Here is a 16,517-nt window from a genome sequence, read left to right on the forward strand (position 1 = left end):
AATTAGACATCAATTCACATCACTCAATGGAAGCATCTAAACAGCAGGCTGAGGAAATATTGCCATATTACCAACATATGACATATACAATATATCATGAACCACACTGAGAATTCAAAGGTCTCAAGTATCTATACCCTGCTGCACTCAGTGTTTCAGAGAAGCACTCTTAAAAAGTGGTAAAATAGTTTGGTCTTCGATAGGAACATTTCCTACTTTGGACAACTGTTGTTTTTAATTAGACTGGAATGTACAGGCATTTCTTTTAGATGTGCTTAGAAAGACCTCATTTTACCATAAAGAAACACTATAAAAGAGAATCATCAGTGTTAATCTCACACAATGAAATTGCACAAATTAAAGGAGAGTATAATCTGACAGATTCATTTTGCTGTTTAATTGGTCTAATTTAACCAGGACATCAGTTCTGACCAGTCCAGTTGTGATAGAATATTTCATAAGTGAAGGATGTAGGCATAAGTTATTCCCCAAACTCTTCCCCATACTGATAAAAGAGGAAGGCCCTCAGGAGAAGGCAAGCATTTAACTTCCTCAGCAAACATCCTCCAGGAGATCTTCACGAGAAAAGCTACAATTTAAGGCTTAGCCTAAAGCATTAAAAATTAGTGGGGAGGTGTGTGTTATTGACTCTTTCTTACCAGTTATTCAGTACTAATCAGCATACTTTGTTTTCTTGTTCAAAATCAATGTGGTAGGACAACTCTGAATTATTTTTAATTAGCTTAACAGTATGATTTAAAACGTCTCCATTTCTCTTTCAAATAATGATGCAATAAGCCAGAAGTAACAACAGAAAAATGCTCAATACATAACTGCAGCTGCAGGAATTATTTGGATTCAGATATCTTTACCATAGCTGAGGTAGAGGGTCATAGGCTGAGGTTTACCACCCAATGAAGCTAAAAACAGAACTCCCATAGATTTCACAGTATTATGAATAAAACTATAGTGAAAATTACTCTACAATACTATCCAGAATAGTGTGGATCCTTACTGACCTTACTAATACTGCTATAATATTTTCATTAATTATTATTTTATTTGGAGTAGTCTTCCAAATTTGAGTCACAGGACACACTGCATTGGAAGAGGATACATGGAAAAAAACAGGGCAAGGTTCAAGAAAAACAATCACAGAAATAACTGCATGAAAACTCGGAGCCCAGTTCCCAAACTATCCTTAAACCTCCCCTAGAGTTTTATTTAACACTGAACTTACTCATACCAGAAAGAAACATCAGCTGCTCACTGTACAGGTCCCCAAAGATCTGAATACCTGAATGCAACTCAGTTTCAGTAGCATTGCTCAGCATCTTTTCACATATATGCCTATCTTGAATTAATTTTCATAAGCTGTTCCTAGTTTGAATTAATTTTCATAAGCTGTTCCTAGTTTGAATTCATTTTTATAATGCTGTTCCAACGGATCTGAAAGGATTAGACATGCTTAGAAACACTTCTAAAATGTTAATTTCCTGGGTTTGGTTTCTCTAATTTTTCACTGTACCAGTACAAGGTGTGTACCATTATCTGGGGAACAATTTCAACATATTTAAACAATTTCTCACCCTCTCTCTTGCTCCTTTTTCTCTATCCCATCATTATGGTTAAGGCAGCCTCAAGAACCACATGCCAGGAAGATGAACATCTTTGGTCAAAACTGGAAAATTGACTAGGACTTTTCATATCACAGTTAGTTACTGAAGTATCACAGTTACCATATCTAGACTGGAAAATTTGGTTCCCTTGGGAACAAAATTCAGGTTTTCTATCAATCCCAAGAGGGTGAAAAGTGAGTTGTAACCCTTACCAACAAAGACAGGAACATTTAGAAAGCGATGCAGATGCACACTGGGGGCTGCTCCCAGTGTGAAGGACATGATTTCAGTCTGATCTTGATGTACAGACTTATCTTCTCAGGAAATCAGAATGTAGGTTTAAGAGGAGAGGAGATGGAGACCATGAACAGGCAGGGTTCAAGTGTTTTGGACTGCCTTAGATCTTGGAGTGCCATAAAGAGTCCAGGGCCTCATGAAGCACTGTGAAGTTTCCCAGTCTGGGCAGTGTCTCCAACCAGCTCTCAGACAGGTTGGCCACTGGTGATCTGGTGGTACCTCCCTGCAAGGCATGAGCTCACCTTTGTCTGCTCAAGGAGCTGATGTGTCTCTCACTGAATCTAAAAGTGAATTTTTACAACACCCCACATCCCAGTGACAGTCTATTTTTGGAATAAGTCTCAATGGAAATGAGAAAGGCTGAGAGAAAGAGACCACAGAATGATACAAAAGGGATGTGATTATACTAGGGAGCCAAGCAGTGATCTCTCCTGCTGAACCACTGCCAAGCTTTTGGTAAATGCTAAAGCAGAGTTGCTTTGGAACACAGGGCAGAGTTGCCACTGATGGAAGGTGGAAATGCAGCAATGAACACAAGGAAAGATACAGCCTTTGCTAAAAAAAAGCATATAGTAATCATTGAAATAGTGGTGTATAAAAGTAGTTAGTAAACTATAAGAACATTCATCTAAATATGTGATAGGTTTTCCAATTAAAAAACCCTGTCCAATCGATACATTACATTTCTACTCCTGCTGTACCTGTGTTTTTTCAAAACAGTTATTTTTTCTTTGTCCTAAATGCTTTCAGATACAGAGGATATTTTGTAATATTTCAGATCACTTTCCATGCAACATAAGCTTTATTTCCTAAAATAAGCACAAAGGTGGTTTAGGAAACAAATCAGAGACAATGCAATTACAGCAAGACTTGATTTGCCTTCAGAATGTAGCCTTGATGTCTGCAAATCAGATTCTAATTTAAATCCCAGTGGGACACTTAAGAATTAGAATGCTTATCACCACCATGGTGTTCTGTGTGTTATTTCATTTGGATTTTGACATGCAGCATTAGAGTATAACTGGGTGAAAGAGTATAAATGTATTACCACCTGCCTAGCTTTATTTTGCTTTTTGCAGATTCACACACGTCTCTAACTTCACACATGTAAATACCCTTAAATCAAAAGGACAATTAAGGTGATAAAGGTTAAGCAGATGCTAATATGATTTACAAAATTTGAGCCCTAAAAAGCAAATGTTTTCAAATAGGAAGGAGTAAACCCGGTCATCTCTGATTCCTATCTCCTCCGGTTTCTTGAAATTTTCTTTATTTTCACAATCTCCCTTTTTGTAGCAGCACCCAGCTCTACAGCCTTTTGCCTTATTTTCTTCTTACAAACCTACTGATTAAAAAAAGGGTTAACTTAATATTACACATAGGGAATCACAACTGAAAGTGTTTAATTCCTGTAACTGCCAAAACAGATGCTATGCATGGGGAGTATGTCTGAGCAGTCATATCTTCACTTGACAAAGAATACAGAGCCCTGTGTAAGCCATTCATCACCTTGATGAACAGCTGCCAATGGAAGTGAAATAGCTTGTGACCTCTCAGTGCCCAACACCCATAACCTGCCTCATCAGCAGTCTGTAGTCAGTGCTACCATCAGTGATCAAGCTGGGCAAGCTGGACATGTCATCCTTCCCCTGTACAAGTCCCCAGTACCCCCAGTGACCCCTCACCATCAATACCAAGATATTTTCTGGTAAAATTTTCTCTAACTAGATGACACTGCTACCTGAACCTTAACAAAAACCCAGCTCTAATCACTTGTCCACCATTTAGTGATACCTCCCCACCTCAACCTAAAAGGCTGTTTTCAATTGGAACATGCCAGCTTCAGGTCTTAGATCAGTGTTAATAGCCTCTCTCTGAATTCACACCTTATTCTAGCTCATGTGCATTTGCAGTTCATGTGTTATGGTTCATTTATAAATATATACATATATATATATATATAATGTTTATACATTAAATCTACTCCAGACACTCTAATAATAAAAATTAGCCTTTACCAGTACTTTTGGAACTGCAGAAATAGCCTGAGTCTCTTCTTCCCTTTACTGTGGCTCACTCAGCCACTGCCCCAAGTGCTGGGGCTACCTTTCAGCACCAGTCCTTTGCTGAGCCTGGCAGCACCTTTGGAATCTATGGCTCACTCTGAATTACATCCATATCCCATGCACTGCCTTGCATTGCTTTGCACCAGCACTTCCTTACTTCACTTTATCTGTCAGTACCATGAATTAAAAGATGCATCTCAGCACTTTAATCTCTGATGATGCAGCTTCAATCTTTCAACTAGAATTAGAATATTTTGACCCAGCCCCTAAAAGCAGTGTAGAAAATTCATAAACTAATCTAAATTATTTTCTAACTTAAGCAAATTGTGTTTTACTATGGAAGATGGGAAAAATTAAACTCTCATTTACTCTCATTTGAGAGACAGCATCCTACAGAACACTGACGTACTGCTCTGCCACTTCCAAAAAGAGCACCATTTTAACCTGCTCTGTTCTGCTGCTTTTCTAGAAATCAAATAAAATTATTTCAGTAAGAGAGCGAGCATATGCTGTCACAGTACATCTGAAAATAGTGTGTACATTGGCCAGCACTGACAAGAGTGAGAGATGAAATGCATTAGAGATGCTTCAAAAACTCCTTTGAAGGCATTTGCCAAGGAAAAATCTGAAAGCCTTTCCTTGACTTCCTGGAAGATTCTTGAAATTGCATCAGCAGGCATACTGCCCCTGAAGGTTGCAGTCACAGGTTGGCCTTGCTTTTGGAACTATTCAATACCTTATCATAGCTCTCAGTGCAAGTGCCAATGCTTTTTAGTGGGAGTCAGCCCTGGAAACACAGAGGATGAATTTTCTTCCTAGTAATGGCCTTCCCTGGGAGCCTTAGGGTGCAGATGAGTACACTGATATGTACTGTCGCCACTTTCTCAGTTTGAAAGTGATCTCTCCTGTTCCCACACCAAACTCTAATTCTCTGTATATTTAAAGAGGGACAGCCTGAGCCTCTAGTAACAAATACATGACTAAAAATTATGTGGGGGTTTTATGGTTCAAGTCTAATATAAAAACATCCTAGATTTGGACTTAATTTACAGAATAGGCAAGAATCTTACAAATATATATGACCACATGGACATTGGTGAAGTTTTTTTCTACTATATCTGACACTTTGGATGACTATAAAATTCATTATTTTTTAAAATGCTGACTTTACACTTTCCTCCAGTATATAATTTAATTATCATATCTGCTATGAAAACATCTAGGTAGCTGCAGAATAAGCAAAGCATAATATGAAACCTGAATTAAAGCAAAACTGTCTTGGGGAGCAATATATGTCTTTTCTTTTTAATATGATGGAGAAAAAAAATAAGGTTGACATGACGGTGTTCTAAAATCAGAAACATCAACACTTCATTATTAATTATTCTATCTCTCTTTGTACTTTATATTCATGTAGTCTTAAGCACTTGTGATTTCTCATCTCTAGGCATCCTAACTATACTGGAACCAGAATAAATGCAAACTCTGAAGCCTTCTTAACCTTAAGATGAAGGAAATTCCATTAAATTCCTCATGACATTCTCTATTGTCATTTCAGCACATTTATGATAAGAATATGGAACTGTCTGTTTGCAATGACTCTTCAACCTGCTATCTACTGGCTTGCCTATCTCTTTAATAGTGCTCTGGATTTCAGAGGATAATACTGATAGTTTCATTTCAGAAACTATCTCAGTTTTAAAAAAATATCCTCAGACATTACTTTTAAATATGAAGTAGAACTATCTGTGTTTAGCTTAACATTGATTTATGTGATTAGATTTAATGTGCTAATTTATCACATGAAAGTGATTTTATAAGTTGTGAATCTTCTTTCCAGAACACCTTGTTTCTATTTCTTCATGAAAATATTTCCTCTTTCATTTATCTGGATGTGAGCACTACGTGACAATAAAATACACACCACAAATTCCCACATACCATCACACCCCTCAACATCTGATACAGAAAGCTCTTTTACAATTAAATTTACAGAAATACATGTTAACATCTGAACAAATAAGGCAGGAACTTGGTTTTATGGGATTATGCTGAGCAGTATAACAAAACAGAGGATCCCAAGTATCTTGAGTATGCATTTCATACACAACAAGATAGTAAAATAATTTTCAGAAAAGGAATTCTACTGTTTATTTTTTAGGGCAGATATCTTAAAGCACTTACTTGACTTAGGGTCACAAAATCCTAATAAAAATCAGTATGGTTTAACATTATTTAATTGGTTCATTTCCAAGGTAATTATGAACTCAGGGATACAGACAAGCATCCAGTGGGATCTCCTAAATACCTAACTGTCCCTGCTTTCTACCTGTAAATATTGTAAATATTTCTCCATGTGGGATAGAAAAGGAGGGAAAAAGAGTTGTAGGTTAGTTATACCTCAAAAATGTCACCCTACTTCAGCATAATTAAACTAGCTAAAATAAAAGAATACAACGTGAAAAGGCAGCAATATGGGATATTAAAAAAGAAAAGTAAATTAACCCCTGCAATGAATTCCACATGATCTAGATGTGTGCGAAGAAGAATCAGGATATATGACATAATACTGATATCATGTCACATCATACACAACATGATCCAAGAAGTCAGCACAGGTATTAGTCCTTTGAACTTATGCCTAACACAATTTTTTTTAGGGCAAAATAAATAAAACTCTTGAAGATACAGAACTATAAAAGCTAGAAGTTATGCAACTAAGACTCAAAGTGTACACTGAAGAATTATCATTAAAGATTTAAAATAACCAGTCAACCCAATAAGACTATGCTCCACCATGTGCATAAACCCAGAGCATCTAACATATATTTTTGATTTAGAAATGCTGTCTCTAACCATTTGACACTGATATTTCATAAGGTTTCTTGGCTGCCAGCAATCACATCCATCTGTTATGCTGGCAGTGTGCTCAATCACAAGGTGTGTTGGATCTCTTCATTTTAGGCACCATTGCCAGAGAAATAGAAAACCCTTTGAACTGAGTGCAAATGCATTCAGAAAGTACCAGCTAAAGGCTTTTTGGACGGGGCAAGAAACTTTGGGCAGAAAATAAAGACCAGAGGAAGGAAAGTAAAGACGTAAAGAATGTAATAGCTCTAACAGCAGTCTTACCTTTGCTCCAAGAAGTGAGCAAACGTTGAAATGAGTCATTACCAACCAACAAGTGTCATTTAAGTGACCCTTCCCATGAGACACATCTGGAAGTCATAGCACTAATCTTCTACTTCTTCCACAGAGCTTAAAGAGCACTTTTTGATTTCTCTTTTATATATGTGCATATATAGCTATACATGCATTTACTAAACATATACATATAGCAAATATAAATATTATACACACACAACAAAGACATGCATGTTATATGTACATATGCATATGTATATACACATGCATAATTTTTACTGACAAGCTCTCTGTGGTTCATTACAACTACTAAGAAGCAAAATCTACTTTGCTGTAAAGTCTTTTTGTTTTTCCCTGGGGGAGGAGATAGTCACTCAATGCTTCTGCATAGCAAACACATTTTCCTGCACAGTTATAAGGGAGAAAAGCCATACAAGAGAGTGTGGCTAATCCATTAAGACAAGTTCTATATGTTCTAGAAAACCACTGCAGCTCCAACCTTGCTTCCTTTTGAAGGAGAATTAGGAAAATGTCTTCACTTCGGCAACAGTTTTGCCAGCCATCATTTTCTTGCTACTGACTAGTACATTGGTTCAGAAGGATTTAAGCATGGCAATCTCACTGGAATTTGTGGGGCTTTTTTTCTCTGCAACTATCAAGAGATCCTTAAAATAACTTCTCAGCTATAAAATGTGGTATCTGCGTGCCAAATAATTTCAGATTATTTCCACTTATTCCAGCAGTGTCACTCCTCAAGGGCTCAGCAGAACAGTCTAAGAGACCATTTTGAAAAAAAGTTCTTACATTTTAGTTTCCTTTTTATTTATTCCTCTGCAGAGTCAGCCCTCCAAAAAGAATAAATTCACAGGAACAAAGCTCAGTATTTTCACAATCACTTCCAGATACTTGGGCTTTGCCTTCCAGAAAAGTGGTGACTGTGCATATGATGAGAGCAAAGGAGCAGTGTTAGAGCCCCTGCACTCAGCTCAGGAAGTGCTTTGCATTACCAGCTGTCACCAAGGGCTCAGCCCTGTGGGAAGAATCCTGTTCTGCCTGCTGCACTTCCTTCTCAGCTGTTTGGCCAGAGGCTGCACCAAGGAGCATCCTCGTGCCAGCAACATTACAGTCTCCAGTGACAACTGATCCAATTTGGCAAAAATGGGCTTTATCTTTTAGCTGACTGTGACCAGAACAGATGAAAACAGTGAGGTCCCTACACAGTTAATGCCTAAAGTGCCACTCTACAGTACTTAACTGCAACTACAGCACCAATGGGATGTTCAGATACAAGCCTGTCAAGGATTAGGAGATTTTTTTTAGCAATGAAAAGTGCTTCAGGGTATCAGCTACAGGAATTATTGGAGGAAACTACAATATATAGTAGTAGATGTCAAAAAATGACAGTAAAATGTGAGAATATTGATCAAACAAGAAGAAAAATAATTCTCTGCAGCAGAACAGAATACTTTAGCTAAAATAGTTAAACAGTAATATATATTCATTTTTATTACTATTTTTGTAAGAGCAATTCCCTGAGGTTTCAATCAATTACTGATACTTTGTCATTTCTACTTATTTGAGAGTATGTGCCACACAATCTTCACTCAAGAAGCCCAAAGTATGAAAGCTTCAGTTTACTCACCACAGAACAGTTCTTCATCTATAATTCTGCTGGTTTGTTGATAGCTGTCTTTGTGAACTTCAAATTATATGAGTCTCTTCTTAGGCTGGAGGAATACAAAACAATTCAACTCTTGCAAATATATTCCTGATTTTTGAACACAAAAATATGTATACTGTAATGCTCTAAGAAACAATACAGCATATCAAAATTAAATTCAGAACATGACTCCATCACTTTGACTACTGAAGCAATGTTTTCCAGCAACATGATCATTTTACAAATATCGTACATTAATGCCAATATGAAATGATGTCAAAATCAAATCAAATTTCACATCAAATAATGTGAAATGTGTGGCTGTACAGTAAGACTGCAACTCAGAAAAAATTACCTGGTTTTCTGCAGTGTCACTGTGAGCAATGAGGACTGATAGTAACTGAGTGATAACAAATTCCGTCAGACTTTAGACATTCCATCTGTCACACGGAGGGACACCAAGTTCTTTTTTCTTTTTGTATTTTATCTCCTTAAATACTGCTTTTCTTCCCTAATTATAAAAGACCAGTTTTCCACAAACATTTATATAAATTTCAAGTTCAACTTCAATTCAATTATTAGATTCCTATAATACTGCAAAATGGTAAATATTAGACAAATTCATAAAATAATATAATTTCTAAACTGAGAATTTCTTCTTTTTCTTTTTTTTTTAAGCTTCTTTCACCGGTGGGAGATAAGCCTATATCTGAATCACAGATTTACAGCTATATATATAGAATTTGATATAGAAAAACTGATTGAGTTGTCCCAGTTTCAATTTTAAGGATGATAATATTTTTCGCTTCAGATCTTAAAACAGTAAACATTACAGTACAGGTCAAAAGTATCATAACCTGCACTAGTATATTTTCAAGGCTTTCATGATAGAAATGGGAAAGAAAGCAGCCTTGTAAGTCAGTCAGGGCATTACATTCCACAATTAATTATTTGCCTTCTTTTTTACTGCATGAACAGTTCAATGAGAAGTAAAAATCTCTCTTCTTCCCAATTTCCATTTTTTCCTTCCAGTAGGCCTTTCAAAAGTTACTTGTAGCATTATCAAGCACATGAAGTCCTACCCATCTCTAGTGATATTTGTGGAGCTGATATAGCTCTGGTTCTGAGAGAACACCATCATTTTATATTGAAAAAAAATCAACCAGGGAACTATTTCCCCCAGAACTTTTCATACTATTCCTGCTATACCCCAGGCAAATTACATTCTTTGCAAAAGTAACTCATAGAATAATTTTCCCACAAAGCAATCAATAAAAGCTCCCCTCATGCCCTTCCATCTCTCTTTGCCTTCCTGAGAAATAAAGCCACTAGGTGCACTGGCACCTTTGATAGATGATTGAAGTGAATTTTTCTGAACATATTCCCTCTCTCTTAAGCATATAAGCTGCAAAACTGTTATTCTGTAGACCCTATATATCACTGAAGTAGGTTCAACCTTTCAGTAATCCTGGAAATACAGCAACTGACTTCAATCCTGAATGAAAGCAAACCAGCCCAGCTGGAAACCTAAAAATGTATGACAAAGTCATACTGAATTTTTCAGAAAGAGAAAATAATTTTCACCAAAGTTCAATAACATTTTCTCTCAATTAACAATAAGAATTGCATTATTGCTACACAACAAATACAGGTGCAACAAATCCCCTTCAAGATTTAGGAGACTCCACACATTTTTCTTGCTTAGTTTACTAATTGTAGTATGTATTTTTAAAATATTCTACATTCATATTAAATTATAAACCTATCAATTATTTTAAAATAAGGCATAGATACATGTACAATAATTTCCTTAGCAGTATGTCAAATTATATAATTGATCTATTTCTAATCCTTAGTGATAAAGACTTGCAATGGCAAGTAGTATTTTATCACTGGTTATGGATAATGCACATTTTTGTTCTAAAGCAAGAATATATTTAAAATTTTTCTACTCTTTAGCATAAAATTGCAATGATCTTAATTTAACTTAGAAGTAAAACAAGAGCTAATTCAACTACAAGAAAAGCTAGTCTAGTTATGTAAGTCTTGGGATGAAACTGCACCTCAAATGAAACACTTGAAATGAAAATCAGCCCCCTATACTTTCCTTTTTACTGGGCCTAGAAGCAATACAGTTGGAGCTCATCCACTCAATCACTTCTGATTTCCAGAGCTTTTTTCCCAGAGGGGTGTTTAAATGAGATACCTAAATGTATTTTATGCCAAACAGTCCAAGTATTAACAGAACTGACTTTAGGTCTTATACCTAAGAATAATTACAGAAATCATTTCATCTGTCATGTGAAAAACCCAAAATAAAATGAGCTGTCACAAAGCATTGTGTCATGTCACCATACACATGCACACATACATTTTATACATAAAATATTGCAGCTGTTCATTTTCCCTCCTACAGGGACACTGTCTAAGGTGGCAGCTTTCCTTGGGGAATATGCTATCATTAGATTTCCCATTTGGGCCTTTTCCATGGAGAAAGATTTTTCCTGGACCAGATTAAATCATGCTAATTTCAAACTGGAGGCAGTCACATCGAATTGATTTTTAAAAGCTGGAGAGAGGAAAGAGATGTTGGGTAGATGGTGTGAGAGGAAGCAGCAAGGTAATACACACTCTCAAAATCGTCCTTGCATATTCTGTATTTCAGAAGCTCTTGAGATTTGCATTGCTCTATTTACCTCATTGAACACTTCAGCTCTAGTAATTCCCACTCTCATATCCACTGTCAGAGCATCACTGGCAGCGCTGGATTTCTGTGTTGTAAGCAGGACTACGGCTCCTTGTTGAACTTATGCAGTAACTTCTTCAAACAGAACCAAGGCTGTTCCAGCAAAAAGCATAAATATTACAAATAATTATAAAATATCTCTGACAATCAGAAAAATCACCTTAAGAGTTCCACTTCACTCATGGGAAAATGAAAAGGTCATCGGATGTCAGAAGAAGTTTATACTCCAGCAAAATAGTAATTTAATGTTTCCTATACATTCTAATTTTCCAATATGCTGCAAAATTCTGAATATAAACCTCATTACTGCCTTACAGAATCAACTAAAAGAAAGCATACATTTGTAACAGCTGATTAATAGACATTAGGATTCCTGGAAGCTTGGGAAAAAACCACTAATTCTTACTGTGCAATAGCAACTAAAAGAGACATCACTGAGTACTAGTCAGTAGAAGTGAACTAACAAGACACCAAAATGCTTAAAAATTGATTTTCACAAAAATTGGAGGCAACTGTGTTTTAGTCTAGTTGCAGTTTACTCCATTATGGTCAAAACTGGTACAGTTGAAAAAACACATTTGTTCCTCAGAATTCCTGAACAGTAATTCTTTCTCTTCCATATTCCTTTGAATATTTTTTATAATTCCTCAGAAAATTCAACTTAATTAAGGCAGAAGCATTTAGAATTCCTAGTTCAGGTATTATGTGCTGCTTTCAAAAAGCTACTTGCATATGCTAAGTGGAATGCTAATAATAGACCAGTACAATGCAAAGTTTGTTTCAAACTTTCTGAGAAATTACTTTCTAGCAGTCTTGAGGAGAGCTATTAAATGTCAATTCAGTATCGCTTTTGATTTCCTTAGACCAGATTTAGCAGCTGAACTGAATGAAGCAAGGCACAAGGGAAGACATCCTCAACATAAGCTTCCCAGGCTTTTATGTTTAGATCAAAGGGTATTGATTTACAATTCTGAGGATGAAAACAGTGAGAAGAAACCCAGGCAGCTTTAAGTGAAGTGCTGACATCAGTGACAGATCTGATTTTAGCTATAGTGCCATCAAATGAAAACAAGGCCAATGGCCTTGTCAGAAACATGCTTTCCTTTCCCCACCCTACTTGTAACACTCATGTGAATGCAAAGAAAAGTAAAATGAAGCTATGCAGAGAAAAAAAAAACAAACAAAATTCAAAACCAATTCAAAATTCAATTCAACCAAACAATTTATATGTCCCAGCTCAGTCACAGAATGAATGCAAGTGAGATGCTGGAGGACCACAGAAGAAACAGCAATAGGAATGAGTGCAAGAAAAGTACAATCTCTGTGGTACACTATAGTGGGCTCTTACTCAAATCTAAACATATACCGTTTGCTGCCTCAGCAATGAGAGGAACAGACACTGCTCCTTTTAAAGATGCAGTCCATAGCCAGGGGTCATCCAGTACTAAAGGCTCTGCAGATCACATCTCTACTTGCTTTTGCTTCAGGGTGAGGTATATTTTTAATCTTCTAGCTATTTTTAGTGATAGCATTCATAAGGGTCATTTCAACATAAGGGAGAGGGAAAAGCTTTTTGAAGTAACATGGATCACTTTTAACAGTGACTATTACTTTTACTATCCATATGGGTGGAAAGTCCTCCTTTTTGTTAGTCAGCTGATTTTCTGATTTTCTTTTTTAAACTGCATTAAGGCAACAAAAAATTCATAATCCTAAATAAATTAATACTAAACAAGAAGAAAACATAGGATACCACAAGTTTTACAAGAGAGCTTCCATATGCTCAACCAGAATTCCAAAAGGAATGAAACAAGCTTGAGCTCTAAGATTTCTGGTGGAAAATACCAGGAAGAAATTAAGCACATCTTTCATGGGGTTAATTCACTTTTCTCTCTGAGAAAAAGCAGAGGAAAGAGCTGTTCAGAAGCTACCAGCTCCAAGTAGTAACATGACTCATGACATACCAGCTCCCTTGCTATGTTTTATAGTGCTCTGAGCAGCACCAGTCCTGGCATTCCTCAAAAAAAAAAAAAAAAAAGCACCGAACAGAGCAGCTGTAAAGTTTGCCCTGGAAGGTGGCAGAAAAAGGTGCAAAGTGTAATGCTGACCAGCACAGTGTGGGAGAAAGTGACTGTTCAACTGCCCTGCAATACAGCTTTGTTTTTCAGAAATGGCACTTAGACAATAAATAGAAATTTACTTAATTTGCTGCACTCCATGCAATCCCTAAACGTGGGTGTCAAATTCTGCTTCATGGAAGCAAGAAGAACTTCAGCAAAACAGTGTATTTCTTCATAAAACTAATACCAAATGGATATGGGAAGTTCATATAACTAAACTCTGGAGTCCTTGGATGACAGTATTTCAGCTGCATGATCATATAGTAGTATCGTTTTTCCTAGTCCTCCTAAAGACAACAAGAAAAGCATTTTTTTTTCTTGTCAGCGTGTCTGAAAAAAGCAGGTCTTTAATCAGGAAGTGGGTATGCTGATGCTGTTATACGAACAGCAAGGCAAAAAAAAAAAAAAATTCTTTTTCATCCACAGGAATATTGGTTTTAGAGGTCAGAGTAAGAGTAATTACTAAGAGTAACAAATGCATTAATGTCTTTGTTTCTAATCAATTCATATAAGCACACTTTCACTCCTTGAACTTGGCAGTCTCTTGTTTGTCAGTTGGCTTTTATGGAGAACCAATTCATTGATAATTATAAATTTAACCTGACCAAGCACAGCAGTTAACACTGACATCACCAGCTTTTTTATCTTTTTGTAAAAGGTTCTCTTTTTCTCAGTGGCATGGCTTCTTCTACTTAAAAGAAAGAAGCAGCAGCCACAGAGATACTCTCTGGAGCAAACCTCTTATCAAGTATTTCGCTGAACCTATTAGAAATAATAATGCATAATTTTTCAAGCTACAATGCCCAGCTCCAGTTTAAACCTCAGAGTACAAGAAAGCATCTCAATAGCTATCTAAGTGTGAAATATACTACTGTCATAGACCAAAAAACTGCTCTACAGAGATAACACAGGCAGAGGCAGGATATCTGAATTGCCCCTGAAAATCCAGGGCAACAGAGCTGCTTTAGTCACTGAGATGAACACCAGAGTCACTGTGTCACATCACAGGGCCCATACAGTGCTCCCAGACAGCTCTGTTGGCACTACATCGTTTTCCTTCATATAAAAGCAGTCTTCCTCATCAAGCCATAGTGTCTCTTGCCCCCTACATCCAGGGAGCATAAAGACTTGTGATCAACCTCCTGTCTCAAGGCAAAATCCCTCTGCACCTATCCTGGGATAGGATATAAAGAAATACAAAGAGCAATCTTAAGGAAAAAAACCTATCACAGAAAATATATTAAATATATCATGAGATCCAAGCTTCTAAAATTATATGGTTCCCTATCCTATTTGAAACATTTTAAGAAATTAAAAAGAAAGCATAATAGGTCATGGATAGGGCTCAGAAGCTTTTAATTCAATCCCTCTCCTGTCACTGAATTTCCCTCAGCTTCTCTTTTGGCCTCAGAATGAATGCATCAGCTTAAACCAGGACTGTTTACACATACACTACCAAAGGAGGAAGGCATACAAAGTAAGAGCAATGCACAGATGAAAGGGACATCAATAAACAAATCAATTTTCTCCCCAAATATTGCAGCATCAGCAACTATCCAACAATATTTAATGCATTGCTTTGTAAAAATGAATTACTATACTGTGCATTGTTAAAATATTTCATGTAATTACTTGGAGTTATCTGAACATCACTCTGCACAATAGACTTCAGAGCAATGTAGAGCCCAATCTGATTCATGTGCAGACATGGGCAATAGAATTAACCCCTTTGGCAGGCAATAGGGAGTGGAGAGAACAAGGAAAAAGTGGAATCAATAAAAAAAGAGGAACTTTTCTGTTACAAACACAGTATCTTAGGTAAATTTTATGCAATGTTTTTACATGTATATGTTCTTTTTCCTAATATAGAAGAAAACGGCCCTGGATTATGAAAACTGTGCTAATCAAAGATATTGTTTTTCTAGGTACTTTTGTACTGGAAGTGATATAAGAAGAGAAAAAAATATATAGAAAAAGATCTTTTCTTGTCTTTATATATCAATTCTAATAAATTTCACAGTAATTTTTGTAAACACAGTTACACTGACCAATTTTTTCACGGCACAGTTTCCCTCTAGAAAAGTGAGAAATAAGAAATGTGAGGTGTTTCAGTAAATTCCCACGATTGTTTACAGCAGGAAGTGAGAAATGGGATTGATCAATGTTTTTAATCAGACCCTGTCATGGTGCATTGTTGCACTTGTTACAACAAATGTTAGGTAACTATGGTATTAAACCAAGCATCGTTGCAATTTTATCATGTCAACTTTATAGATTACAGATTATTCTTTTTGACAACATCACAGACACATAAAATGACACTTGTGTTATCAAGCACAATCTATTTTACCTCAAAAAACAACTACTGTCCATAAAGAGACATCTGAAGAGAAATTTGCTTTGACTACTAAGGCATGACTGAAGCTCAGAGAGGCGTATATTGCAATTGTATTGCAAGAATAATCTAATTCTTAAATGCACTTATTTATTTCACCTACTTAGGTCAATAAATAGGAAGTTTAAGCTCAGCATGATTAACAAAAAATAAACCGATAAAGTACAATCACTATCTGCATTCTCTCACAAACAATAAATATATAGCTATTTTCTGATTTATAATTTATAAAAAAGAAACACCAATGACTGGAAGATACTTCAGAAAATTCTTTTTCAAAGACATACATATTAGTCATTCCATGTCAGGTTAATAATAACACCCATAAAATATTTAAATACACTAGTATCTATTGTAGAATAACATCCATAAATAGGATTGGCATTAAAATTACAAAGGAAAATGTAAAACAAAATAATTCATGCAAAGAATTTTAAATTCTGTATTTGCCTAAAACTGCTACACTATGC

At 36.1% G+C, this 16,517-nt stretch overlaps 1 long non-coding RNA gene across 2 annotated transcripts in view; it reads right to left on the minus strand.

Moving 5' to 3' along the window:
* The window catches only part of LOC118689406 (uncharacterized), a 166,026-nt gene that overhangs the window by 95,136 nt on the left and 54,373 nt on the right, over positions 1–16,517 (minus strand). For both annotated transcript variants that reach the window (XR_004980619.2, XR_004980618.2), the window contains exons 2-3: positions 11,483–11,625; positions 8,769–8,853 (exon numbers count right to left, since the gene is read on the minus strand). This is a non-coding gene — a long non-coding RNA (uncharacterized LOC118689406). The remainder of the gene's footprint in view (positions 1–8,768; positions 8,854–11,482; positions 11,626–16,517) is intronic.

This window comes from Molothrus ater, chromosome 9, assembly GCF_012460135.2.
Source record: "Molothrus ater isolate BHLD 08-10-18 breed brown headed cowbird chromosome 9, BPBGC_Mater_1.1, whole genome shotgun sequence".
In the NCBI taxonomy this organism is placed as follows: Eukaryota; Metazoa; Chordata; class Aves; order Passeriformes; family Icteridae; genus Molothrus; species Molothrus ater.